Raw genomic sequence first — 14,213 nt, 5'->3', positions numbered from 1 at the left:
TGAAATAGAATATTTCCTTGGGTGAACCTAAACTCACTGGGAGTAGATTAGCTGTTGAATTAGGTGGGCATTATCTTGTTTCCTGGCTGGCTGTTTTTTTAGCAACATAGCATCATAACTCATGATATTGATTTACTTTCCTCCTATGAAATGTGATGGATTGACCTAGACCAGACCCACAGAACTGGGGAGAAAATGGGTTTATAAAGTCCCTGGGCTGACACAAAGACAGGGAGATCACTTATCATAGCAGCTCCAAAGACTGACAATCTGTATTCCACTCAAAATTCTCCATTTGTTCAGAAAGGATACACCTTCTACATAATTTATTAATTAGCATTAAAAACCATTGGTTATGTTGTCAGAAATTCTAATAGAACATGAGACTGAACTCGGGCTTTATCTAGTCTTTTCTGTGTGGGGTGGCTCTAAGGTATAGCTTAGCAACTGGCTCCTCAGTCTACACAAAGCATTCTTTGAATTCCCATTTCTTCATCACCATACCACAACATTTATGTCTATTTGTACTCTTGTCATGCCAGCAGAAAATATTGTCTTAACATGCTGTGTTTCACCTCATAAGGTCGTAAGAAAACTTATAAAGTTCATTTCTTATGAAGAGAGGATCTCCAGAGCTCAATTAGTTCAAGAGCCAAGGCAAACTCTGCTCATTCAGGTCACAAAATGGAAAATATTATTAGATGTTGTAATTTTGATGTATTCTCAGCCTAGGAAGAGATTCATCTGGGGTGAGAGGGCCAAACTTGTCTCTCACCACTCTGAGTACTGAGTTAGGTATACAACAAACCCTAATGGAGAATTTCTGAAAGATGGCAAGGTCTGCATTATAAGGGAGGCTGTAAGTAGGTCCATTATTATAACATGTGAATTATTATTTCTTGTCCTCTAAGTGTGGCTGAAAAAAGATGTATTTCAGTCTCATACTTTCTAATTGAAAAGGTTGCAAATTCACCAATTTTTTGAAGAAAATTGAATATAATTGCAGCTTTTTTATTGTTATTTTTAGCATTTTTTATTTTTCTTTTAGAATAAGAAATAGATCAAACTTTGTAATTTGATTAACAATATAAAAATTTTACTCTTGAAATGAATCTGTTTAGGCTGATGGACCAGAAATATTTAATTAAATTTGGACAAATATTCGCATGATTTATACTGCATACTTAGTTCTTCCTAGAGTATATTACAACAATGCAGTGTTTCACTTTGTCAGTTTTAAGGCCCTATTAAAGCCTTAAATGCATGGCTTTGAAGGAGACTTGGAAAAAAATCAAAAAAAACCCCTCTTTTTATTTCATCATATTGAAATATAAATAGAAAACCATTAACTGTAATCAAGACATTATTTCCTGTATTTACAAATTATTCAATCAAATTAGCTGTCCAGAATATATTATTCCCTGATTATTTGCAGAAGGAGAGGTGTTAATAAAAGCTTTCATTTTTGTTGCTTTTACATTTCTTTTCCTCAGGTTTTCTTTCTTTGTGTGATTTAAAAGACATTTTTGATTGTACTTCAAAGAACAAATTAAAGCGACTTGCATTATCAAAAGAATGAAGTTACATATGTGTTAGTTAATAGCTTTTGATGGCTTTGTAAAATTACTTTGTTCCTTCTCTAGAGTAACTTTATGTTGATTTAACACTTTTAAAACTTTTTTTATATACTGTCACATCATGTTTATAATTGCCTTAACACATAAAAAACATAACTCTCTGAAATTACTTTCTAGATTATGTTTTCAATGATGATCCAAGCTAAGGAGTAGGAGCCTTTTAAATTATGTTAAGCATGGCCATTTGACCATACTCTGATTCAAATCTGTCTTGGGACATTTTTAGGCCACACTATCCTAATGATATCCTCTCTCCCTCCACCTGTTTTACCCTAAGCTCCAAAACAGTCTCAGCGGCTGAGCTTCTGAACTGCAGCTTCTTTTAAGGACATAAGGCAAGTCCTGAGGAGTTTACTCAGAGCCTTAGCCAGAGTCTGATACTTTACTCGTTCTATTTTAAATCTGGCTGACTCAGGGAAATATTTACCCCACCAGCTGATCCACACAGCTGTTGATAGTGATTTATCTGTAACAGAAGTGACTCTCTGGTCCCCTTTGTGCTGAGATTAAGTCATTTTTGCACTGCTGTGTAAGATGAGCAGGCATATCAACACTCTTGCCACTGTGAACCTTCCTCTGTTGGGTTTTCCTCAGTGAATCACATTCCAGCCCTAGGGGTTTAGTCAGTACCAACCTGCTATTGATGTTGAAAATCCTCCTGTCCTTTTTTTGTTCCCTCTTCTGTTACCCTCACTAGGACTCATTTTTCCTTATCCTTGCTCTGTTTCTATATTTAGCTATGTAGCTATTTTGTAATAAAGTAATATTTTTCATAAGTATAGGAAGATTCAAAATCACCAGATAGTTCAGGAAAGGGCCTCAATCTGCTTTTTTTGGCCAATAATTGTGGAAAAAAGTTATTTTGTTTTTTTGACTCACAACTTTTAATGAGGATTATATTGAACTTTCAACTTCCTGACTAAAAACCAATATGGAATTTATGAATGTTTGTGTTGAACAAGCAAAAATATATAATGGTATAATCATGTGTACCTAAAGTCTGATTTTTTCTTGTAATTCTGTAGCACAGTATTCATTCTAATTACCGTAATTTCTCAATTTCTGCATTTGACTAATAACCTAAAATTAAGGTAACTCATTCATATTTAAAGTCAATATTAATTTTAAATTTAACATGATTTGCCTAACTTAAAATAAAAATACCTAGGTTAAATCCTGTTGTCTTAATTCCAGGCTATGTTTTATTTAAATCACAGAACTGTTCCAGTGCCTGAGGCATACATTTATGTTTGGGACTAGATAATCTCCAGAGGTGCTTTCCAACCCTAACTGATTAGATGATTTTGTTATAAAAAATGCTTTTCCAGTGATTCTTAATTACTTTTATGCTTGTTTCTTCGTTTTTCAGTATCTGAACTGAAAATACTATTAAAAAATAATTAATGATTATTCCATTTAATTGGAATTACATGGTTTGGGAGGCATAGACCATCCTCATCACTTGACTGTGAAAGTACATCCTGCACTATAAAAAGCAGTAAAGTTAACATCTCTTAGACAGGGCTCATTCATGCACTCAATCAATCTGAAAAACATTTATGCAATGATGGGGTGGGAGACTGTTTCTTTGTTTATTTGTTTGTTTGTCTTAATCACTGGAATTGGGATCATGGCTAATATTATAGATCATGTCTCCCTGAGAAAAAGAAAAAATAAATGAGATCAGAGCTACTCACTTTTAGGACAGGATGTTTTTTCTGAATTCTTCTTCCCTTCATTCTTGCTAAAATGCCATTGAAACATTAATATTTTCAGTGCTTAAAAGGTAAAAACCCCTCTTTCGTATAGCCAATAAGCCTCTCATGGTTGCTACTGTTTCTTCTCTGAGTGAAAATCAGATTGCTACATGCAATCTAACTTTCCTTAGTCTCAATTTCTTAATAGCCTATGTTCAATCAGTTTATGTGATTATTTATTCATAGGGTCCTAAGGTAAAGAGTCATCATCTAATAAATTCTTCAGCTCTTCTTTTTGCATAGCAATTAAAGGAGATGAGGGTTTTCATTTAAAATGTATGGAATATGTAATGTTCAGTGACACAAATCAACTGAAATGCTAGCTGAGTTTGTTGAAAACACTGCTCTTGAATCCCTCTTATTTAGTCGTTATGTTTCATATATTCTCTTCACGTATATTTCACTTGAAGTAAATCCAAGTTTTATCTGGATAGACTAAAATATTTCTTCAAATGCAAGTGTCAGCACTTACTGCATCCCAGCTCCTGCATTTTCCTGACTTGGAATTTTATTTAATATGTCCTACTTTATATCCATTGTCATGTACAGCTGGAGACAGCATTTATGTATGAAAGAATATTCAAAATAGAAATAATTTCCTAATAATTTATCACTCTCAGAATTTCTTGTGGTTTTATACATATGAAAAATGCAAAGAAGCATTAATTGATCTTTTACAGTTAATGAAGACATTCAAATCTACAGGCAAAATGCTTTCCTTAATTGGTCACCAAAACTTAATAACACTTTTAAAATCTTTAAACCCCAGACAAAATAGAGACAATTTCAAACGTATTGTGGAAAATACAAATGGACATAATGACATTGCCCTGTCATATAACCAGGAAGTTTGTGCTTTAGAGGAAAAGCTGATCTGAAATTTGCTCCTAGCCCAGTGCACATTCTGTTGACCAGAACAGTCCTCCTAGGGCTTTTCAAGATTTAGAGAGGCAAGGAAAAGCAATATAAGGTAAAATATTTCTAGAAGTCTTTCTATTATCTTTTATTTTTTTACTCATACATAAGCTTATTTAATCTCTAGAGGCTAATTTTTCTTTAAATTCTACATCAAAATCTGTAGTGCTTCCAGTCCAAACTGTTCTGATTCTATATTTCTGTTATTGTACAAGAAATCTTTTCTTTCATTTGCCTATGCTGTTCTTGACTTCATCCTTTTTTTTATGTTAGAACAATTTCTTGTAGACTGTACAGTGAACCAAGTTCTGGTTTGAGCATAAAGAAGTAATTTATTCCCTTTTTTTTTTTTGTTTATTTTGCAGCTATTTTCTGCTCTGATTCAGCACACAGTCATGTAAGCACTTAAGATGGTCTAATGGTGTAAAAAGCTAAATGATAAAACTGAGTCACCAGAATGAAAAGAGGGCTGGGGACTTTGCTGTTTCTGATTTATGTGTATGTTGAACTCCAGTTTAGAGTACTGAAAGCAGTATCAATTTACTGCATTTCAGTAGCATTTCTCAGGTTCAAAGCATATTAATAGTGGTTCCCTGACTGTGTTAATTGCTTCCAAATTGAAATAGCCTTTATGGTGTTGTTCTTGACCACAGAAATGCAGAATGTAGTACTTGGCAACCATCTTATAAAATCTTTTTTGTTAATTTATCACACCCTCATTTGAAATCTGTCAGGTTTCTTCTACTTTTTTCCTTCTGGAAATTATTCTTTTAGGCTTATCAACTTTCTTTTAACATATTTTAATGCATATCTATGGTGAAATTGTACTCATTTGTTCTTGTATCAGTACTACAGTAGTTTTGAGTATTCCTGCTTTTCTGACATCCCCTCTGTGATGCGTTTGAGAAACATTTGGTCTCAACCTTCTTGTTATGAACTACACAGTATCCTGAAGTAAACCAGTTTTTCTATGATACTCCTTATTCTTTACATCAGTTTGAGCTCATCTTCCTTGAATGAGGATCACCAAAATGATACAGAGGATTTCTGTTTGAACAGGTTCTCATACAATGGCAGTCAGACCTATTCATGTTGAATATAACCCTCCTGATGCATTCTGACATTGTAACTCCCAGTCTTGTGCCTTCTACAAATTTTGTTACCTTGTGCTTGGTTTTGATTCTGATGCTAAAAAAAAGATTAATCTTCCAATAATTTTTTAGTCAGATTGACAGAAATTTCCTCAAGATTAATTGTTTCTCTTTTCAGAGACATTTACTGTTGTCTTTTGATTAGTATGGTCTTAGACATCATATCATTCATGACTTTACAGCTGTTTTCTGTTAATCCATAACTGTTTAAGAAAAGAAGCCCAAATCAACCAACCAAACTATTTCTAAACTGTCACTTTTGACTAATAATTATATCTATACATATGGATGATAGAATTAATTGAATATATTTATTTGTGTTTCTTGAAATACAAATTTAGCTAATAAGATGCAATTTTACTCATGTTAATGCAATTGTCAATTATAATCTGATTTAAGAATAATACAGCTGTCAGTGTTCCCTTTTTTGTGTGTCTAAAAGGAGCTATTGCCAATATTCTGACCACATTTGCAGGACATGAACTTGCTTTGTCTTGAGCAGGAAGAATATAGTCATGCCTGCTGAGTGCCTTGTTTTTCCTAAATCGAATGGCATGTATATCACACAGAATTGTTCAGAGTCAAGGGGGAGTTGCAGCTGAGAAAGGCTCTGACACAAACATGGAAGATTACAGCTATTTTACACCAACAGAAGGAAATGCAGATCTCAGAGGATAAAAATTCTGTCTTCAATTTGCAAACAAAATAAGTGAGCCTAATAAGATGTTGACTATTTCAGCTGTGAAATAAAGTCAGTATGGGTATTTTTTTTTTTATTTTATGGACAAGATAACTCTCATGGTTTTAGATTCTTATGAATAGCAATTTTTTTTATTTATTTTATCAAAAAAGCAATAGTTATACAAGACGCTGTAATGAAGCCTTAGCTACATTCTATTTCCTGAAGGGACAAAAATATGCAGCACAATTTTGCTAAAAGCTTGTGCCAACATACTGCTTCCTTTCTCCCATATTGCCATTCTATTATTCTCCATAGGGAGCCTTCAGCCCTCATGGTACATTGGCAGTGGGACATCCATTTATTAGTGCAATGCTGCTCAGTCTGTGTCTTCAAGCATAGGGCAAGTAAAAGCTCTCTGTCATGCTGTGCAACTGGCTATTCTATCCATACCTCCAAAAAAGTGTCAAAGGAAGAGAAAATGAGCAAAAGAGTAACAAAAAACAATGAGAATAATCAGGGGTATGAAAATCATGCTTACTGAAAAAGGGTTAAGACGCTAAGTTGCCCATTCTAAGAAGGAACCAAACAAGAAGATAACTTCAGTAATGAGTATCATGTGTTCACCAAGTTCCTCAGACATTTCTGAATGCAGTATATTAGACTAATATAGATGAAGGATTGAGGATTAAGAAATAAGAACAACAGCATTATACCCCAGTTTCTAAACTCCATTAAGGCAACTCATTCCATCTAAGTTAGGTACAAAGACAGAATGTGTAATCAATGACAGGAATCAAGAATCTCTGGAAAAGGTAGAGGGCACCAGCACTAAAGTTCTCATTATGGGGACAACTACTTTTATCACCAAAGGGGGCTACAAAAACTGGAAGTGCCTGTAGTTACCATACTAGTAGATGCATCGAACATCATTCAATTAATTGTGGTAGTCAACACAGGATTAAAGGATCAGTCTTTCAAGAGACACGGGTTGGGTGCCTTTGTCACAAGACCATGAAGCTCCAAAACATGTTCAGGACTCTTACTAGGAAACCCAGCTGGTCTTTCTGGAAATCTTAGCCTTCTGAATCATTTTAAAGTAAAAATTAAGAATATCAGCTAACAATTTTGTCCAGGTTCATCCTGAACAAAACTAGTGAGCTGAAGTGTACCTGCAAATGATTGGGTTTTTGAGTTTTTGTTGTTTTGGTGGTTTTTCGTTGTTTTTTTGTTGTTTTGCTTTTTCTTTTTTTATTTGTTTGTTTAGGGGTTTTTGGTTTTTTGTTTGTTTGGTCGAGTTTTTTTTCAGTTTAATATATAATTTTGGAATTTTTATTTAGGGGTTTGTTTGGTTGGTTTTGTTGTTGGTTGGTTGGCTGGTTGATTGTTTTTTGTTGTTTTTTTAAAAAGATTATGCAGTAACAGATTGCTTTCTAAATGAATAGGAACTACTGCCTGGACTTTTGGTTTGATTTTGCTTGCTTTATTTTTCTGCTCTGCATAAATTTCTCCCTAAATTCTTATCATGATAATGATGGTAGTGAAAAAATCAGCAGTCTGAGATGGAACTCTGGTTTGTGTATTACGACAGCAACATTTTTACTTTAAAGAATTAGAAATATACTGAAATGAAGGAGTATTATTTTAATTTTGTTTTTTTCTTATTCTGAAATATTACCTATAAGCATACACTAATTCTTGCTAAAGATGAATGGTTTATCACTCACCTCTGCATTGAAAATTAATTCTTCTCACTATTGCAAGGACAAGCTATAAGGGTGCTTAAGAGTTTTTCAAGGAGCTGTCTCAGTAGCTCAGCAAAGATTTGAAGAAATCATTCCTCTGTAACTAACGGAGGGATTATGAAAATTTCCTGTCATATCAGAAGCTTAGGACCACTACTTGCTCTGGATATAAAACAGTTATCAGGATGCTCCAGTGTGTGGAGACATGGAATTTCTGGCCAAGGACTAGAAAACACGTGTCTGAAAACACATACCTCTCTGTTTTATGACACATGTCCCGCAAGCATTGCTGATAGCTCACACCTGCTCTGAGATGCTGGAGGCCAAAAGTCCTGGTTTAACCTGAGTGTATTATAATCAAGAGAGACAGCAAAAACATAACAGAAAAATGGATGCAAGTTAGATGGTTTGAAAGACAAGGCAGCAGAAGAACACAGAGTGAAGAAATAAAATGGAAGTTGAAAAATATCCGTGGGGGAAGAACAAAAAGAAATCTAACAATAATACAACCAGAATAAGCCTTATTATCCAAAGCATATATCCTGTTCAAAACGACTGTGCACATCATTATCTGCTGTCTAAGGTACTTTGACTCAAAGAAAACATTTTTTCTTAGATCAAGAGCACAGAGGCTTTCCTTCATGTTAATATTTTTGGAATATTATTTACCAGCTGGAGCCAAAAGATATTTCTTATTTGCATCTGGATAGAAGATGAGAGCAACTTAATTGTTACTTCTGTCTGTTTGTTTTTGGTTTGTTTTTTTGTTTTTGTTTTTGTTTTGTTTTTTTGTTACCTGGACATTTGATGAGGTTGCACATTGAGACATTTAGAGCTGACAAAAGTGAGTGTATCAGTCTAACAAAAATAAAGATTGAACTCAGATCTCTGAAAAGCAGGTGTTTTCTTCTTTCTTTACATGTATGTCTCAGCTTTAACCTCCAACAAAAATGAGTGTTAATTAGCAGATGTGTATGGAATATATAGCAAATATTTAAATATTAGTCAAATTCTACACATACATATATGTAAATGCATCCATATATATGTGCATACATAATCACATATGTAGATTCCCATGCATGCATCATCCTTTCTCACATAGAGACATGAAAAAACGTATACATATCTGCGACTCAACACTGTTAACAGTTAAATGTACACATTAGATGCCATTTACACACATTAATTATCTTCTCTGTTTTTAAATGTATAAAAAGTAAATTTTTTCATACTTTTTGTAAGTAAAACATAAATATGTCAATTAATTATAAAACTAAATATTTTTCAATTTCAAAGTCATTCTAGAAAACTTCCACTGATGAAGGACCAGATCATGAATCCCAGACTGAAAATGGCAACCAGATATTCACATTAGTTTATACTAACAGATTTCATTTATGCTAATCATAATTAATTATTTAAAATATTCTCATGACATAGCAATGAAATAAATAGATTCAGTTCTTTAGAATCTTACATGTGATTTAACATTTAATAAGCAGTTGCACTGACACTAGTATGAATGTTTGTATGAGTAACTTGTCTGGGCCAAACTTCTTATATTAAGAAATACTGCCAAGATTCAGTTGAATGGCTGCCTGTAATATTCATGTGTTTAATGTAGCTAAAATGCCATCCCACTATGTAACAGTTGCATTTATCTTCCATATTCATTAATTAAAATGAGTGGCTATATAACTATCCTAATAATTTTTGCTTCCTGCAATGTAAAATATATCCAACTCTAGCATTTAAAAGACAACACCAAAATAACTTTCAAAAATGTTTGGAGGAAGCAAACACCCACTACATTTATAAAACTTAACGTGTGTGGTTTTTCATATCAAGTTAATTTTCAGATTCAGGAAGACACATTCTCTGCAAATGATGACTTAAGATGCCCTGTGAGATGAATGTGAGCTAAAATGCTGCACTTGAAAAACGCATGAGAAATTTCAGAAGTAGTTCTGAAAGGTGCTCTATGGCACTTCTCACTGCAATACAGCCACAGCATTTTAATGACAGTTGTGAAGATGTGTGACACATATATTTATTGGAATCACAAAGATATTATATGACAACTATTAACTTCAGCAAAATCAGAAAGTCAGTATAACCTTTTAGTGACTGTGGTGCTAATAAGTATTTAAGTCCATAACTACTAGACACTCATGTATAGAGACAGGGATTTTAAAATCTTGTCGACTTCACCTTTGTCTTATGATAAATCTAAGCTTTTAGAATACTGACAGATTATCTTTGAAATTCATTTTGCAATGAATGGCTCTTTGATATGGTTTTATATTTAGGTAGGCTTATATCTTTTGTGCACTTTGTGCTGTTTAGGTATGAGGCCATATATTTTTATTGGGTTTTGCTTCCAGTAAATCTACTCATGAGACACCATTTGATTTAGATGTTATTTTCTAGAACATATAAGGTAAGTTTCAAAGCTTTTTAAGGTCTTTTGAATTCTCTTATATGAACTCATTCAGCATTGGATCAGATCTATCATAATAAACTGACTCACAATTTTTTTTAACAATAAAACTTACAGGAAGTGATTCTTTTGCTACCTCAAAATTCAAGTGGTTGTTTTGCTTATACCATTTGCACTGTGTCTAGTTTATATCTGACTCACTGATCAGAGACAACAAAGCACAAGACCCCTCCATAATTCATTTTCCTTCCCAGTCTGACGTTTTTTATACCAATGAAAAAAATTTTCTGTCTTGCCTATTATACACAATTGATACAAGATTGAAATTTCATATTGATTTTAAAGTTTTCATAAGCAGGAGTCTTCAACTGTGGGAAATAAATGCCTCTGTATGTTGCAGTGTTCCAGAATATTTTCAACCAACCCTTGTCAGCATTGTCATGCGCCCTGAAATTACATGGACACAGAGGGAAAGTCTAATAAAGTTCTTAAGTCTTTTTGCAACAGTTTTAGCATTTGTTTCCAGTCAGGAAATGAATCTCACTAATAACATCACTAAACATCTAAACTTAGCAAGTAGTTTGATTCAGTTGCAGAAGCAAAGGTGTCCACTGCTAGCAGTCATGCACCAGGACATCCTGCCTTTTGACCAGGTACTACTCAGAACAAATTTTGTGTTTGTCAGCCATCTACCATTGCCTCAAAATACTGTCTATTGCCACCTTTTTTCCATATAATCATATATCATTAAATTGTTTGGAGAAGGAGAAGAGGTAAAGAAATAGATCTCCTTGCCACGATTTTTGTCTCTGACCTATTTTTTTTAATTGATTTTTCTTTGAGATTTGAAAATTGAGATTTTTAAACACAAAGATTCCAGGATTTCATGTTCAAATTACTCTTGATAACTATATACTATCAAGCATGCCATGGTTCTGTAAGTAAACACAAGAGTAATTATGAAACTTGTGTAAACATTTACACCATGCCAGCTTTTAGGTATCAGTCTTTAATCAACAACATCTATGTCTGAAATTTTGAAATTATGTTTTGTCATTTTTCTTTTCTTCCTCAGGCTTGAATTTGACTCAGAAAAAGTTTCAGCATTAATTCTTATTCAAATGCAGGCAAGAGAGAAATCTTCAAGTACTTTTCAGATGTTCCCAAAGAACAATTTAAAAAGAATATATTTTCAAAGCAAAATACTTTCCATGTGTGCTGTTGAAAGCATCCAGCCTGCTTTCTGATTTGTCCCTTTTCTTTATTACTGTGTGACTTTTTTCTAAAGCTGAAAGGTTCACTCCTGTAAATTGCTAGTGATAGAATTATTATCAGAAACCATATAATTTGATACAAAGTCTTACTGGACACAGAATTACATTCAAATTAAAGCTCTCAAGGAAGCCATGTGAACAACCCAGTAGCAGCAACTTAAGGACAATGGACACTTTTTCACTGTGTCAGAAAATGAAAGAAGGTCAAGAAACATAACTTTTTACTGCAGGAACTATTAAAATGTAAGAAATCAAAACACTGTCTTGGAGTTTGCAGCCCAAATAGGCAAGAGTAGTTTCTGAGAGAAAGATAGAATATAAAAAAATCTGGGGAGATCTTTCTGATGATTCAGCATCACAATTTCATCACATCATGATTTTAGTTTGTAATCATCCTGAGCATATGGACTTCTGGACTGAACAAAAGTTCTCAATTAAATATTACTTACATACTTAAGTTAACTATATTTCTGGCCTTTCTATAACCAGACTGACCACATGTATTTTGATGGCATCAAAATGTGGGACTAAAATTTAGGAGTTAGTTACTATATATCACTAATGTCTCTGTGAAATGTGTTAGCTTTTAAAAATCCTACAGATCCTCTCAATTACAAGGACTGTTGGCAACCCATGCATCCTGGTCAGAAATCAGAATATCCTTTGCCATGCTCTCTAAAGATGCATGAATTAAAAAGAGATTTATATGAAGCCTTATCTTTTGTTAATTGTAAATTTTACTGCTATTAGATGTATTTTCAACTTTTCAACACTATGAAGAAAATAGTCAGGAAACAGTGGTTTTAATCTCTCATTTATACCTCTAATAAAAAAAAGATACAAAATTTGTAAACTTGTCCTGCATTTTCTCTTCTTCTGTTGGCTTGTCAAACACCCTCTCCCTCATCTATGATTTATTGTTCCCATATGGTAAAATTTGGTTGCCTTCTCCAGAAAAATATTATCACCTAGTACATAGTCTTTGCAGCAAGCAGATGAATCCAAGGGAATTTCTAGATTTTAGAGTAACACAAATACGACAGATCTGTTTGTGAATATAAGCCAGAACATGTGACCAGAAGCTTTGCTTATCAATAGTGTAAAGAAGTTTCTGAGCTGAAGTTCATATGATACAAATTTCTATGTATCAAATAGGCGACAGGATATGTGAATATAATGAAATCTATGTCTGCGTTCATTATCCACCTTCTGAATAAGTGCTTTTATCTCTCCTTACAATAGTAGAAATAAAAAAAGATTTCTTTCCTGACCTTGAGGTGGTAGCTTGCCAAAGCTTTGCTAACCAATGAAATTGTGGAGCCTATAGAGGACTATTAAGGGGATTTTCTTTAACATCTCTTCAGTAGCTGACAAGACCCAAATAAATTGTACTTGCAATTTCCATATGATGATGAAATGAAATAAAATTCATTACTCAGTGTTCAACTTGGCTTTCCAGAAAAAAACAATAGGCTAATATTCAGTCTATGTAAGAGGGAATACATTCTAGTGCAAAGAAATTAAAAGAAACAACAGATTTTGTACCATATCCCAGAAAGAAATTTGTATTTGTTACTTTGTCAGAAATGACAGGAGATTTAGACTCACTTCTAATACCAGATAATGAGTTATGATGTTGTGGCCAAAGATACCTTTAGTTTTTGGAAATCATATGTTTTTTAATGTAGAAAAATTCAAATGTTCACATGTTCTTTTCAAAAATAAAGCTACCTTTGGCTACTGATGTCTTTCCCATTTAAAAGTTAGATAGAAATACACAATGTTTGTCCACCATTAATTTGTGGCAGCATCTGCAATTGTGACCCTAAAGACAGAAACTTAATAACAAGGTGTGACCTAAGGGTAAGTAGGGATATTTGATTTGAAGAATCAAGACTTTAGATTTTTTTATTATTTTCTGTGTTGGGAAGATGGGGCTAGACTTGTCAGAGTGCTTTCCAGTATTTCCAGTGAAGAATTTTTCATAAGGTAAGTCTGAGTTTCCTATTTGAAGGAATCACAGGCATTATTCAAGAGCAGAGTCCTAATATGAATTAGCTTTCATGCAATGCTTACAGTCAGGAATTAAGAATTTGAAGCAAACCAGAAAGTTAGACAAAGGTAACACAGAGACACACAAATCTAATCAGAATTTTTTTATGGCAAGCATTTGATTTGCTGCCTGCCTCTATGAGTAGTTTGTCACAATGAGAACACAGGATATTCTATGCATGAATAGAGATTTCAATTCATGGGAACTCAGCATATACAACACTATTTTCTATTATTCCTTTTTCACTGGATAATTCTTCAGATACTATTTTTGACTGAGAAATCATGTATAGCCAGAGTATCTCTCTTTGACAGTTCATCATTTTCTTGATACTCCAACTTTACTTAGAGAGTAAAATTTTTTGGAAAATGCTTTTTGAACAGCCTAAAAAGTTAAACATTTTTGAAGTACCCTGTGACTCTTTGTGTTTTGTAGTTTGTTCTTGTTCTCATTTGTACACTTTGTGCATATAGTGGATCAATCTACTATTGAATTACTCTTTCAAGGTTATACTGGCCTTTTTGGAGTGTGTCATCTTTTTTCTCTCTGTACTTCAGAT

The sequence above is a fragment of the Pseudopodoces humilis genome, chromosome 2, assembly GCF_049639895.1.
Source record: "Pseudopodoces humilis isolate 2021_Gansu_Grassland_sample_001 chromosome 2, ASM4963989v1, whole genome shotgun sequence".
Classification (NCBI taxonomy): Eukaryota; Metazoa; Chordata; class Aves; order Passeriformes; family Paridae; genus Pseudopodoces; species Pseudopodoces humilis.
Note: the sequence above shows the minus strand (reverse complement) of the source record.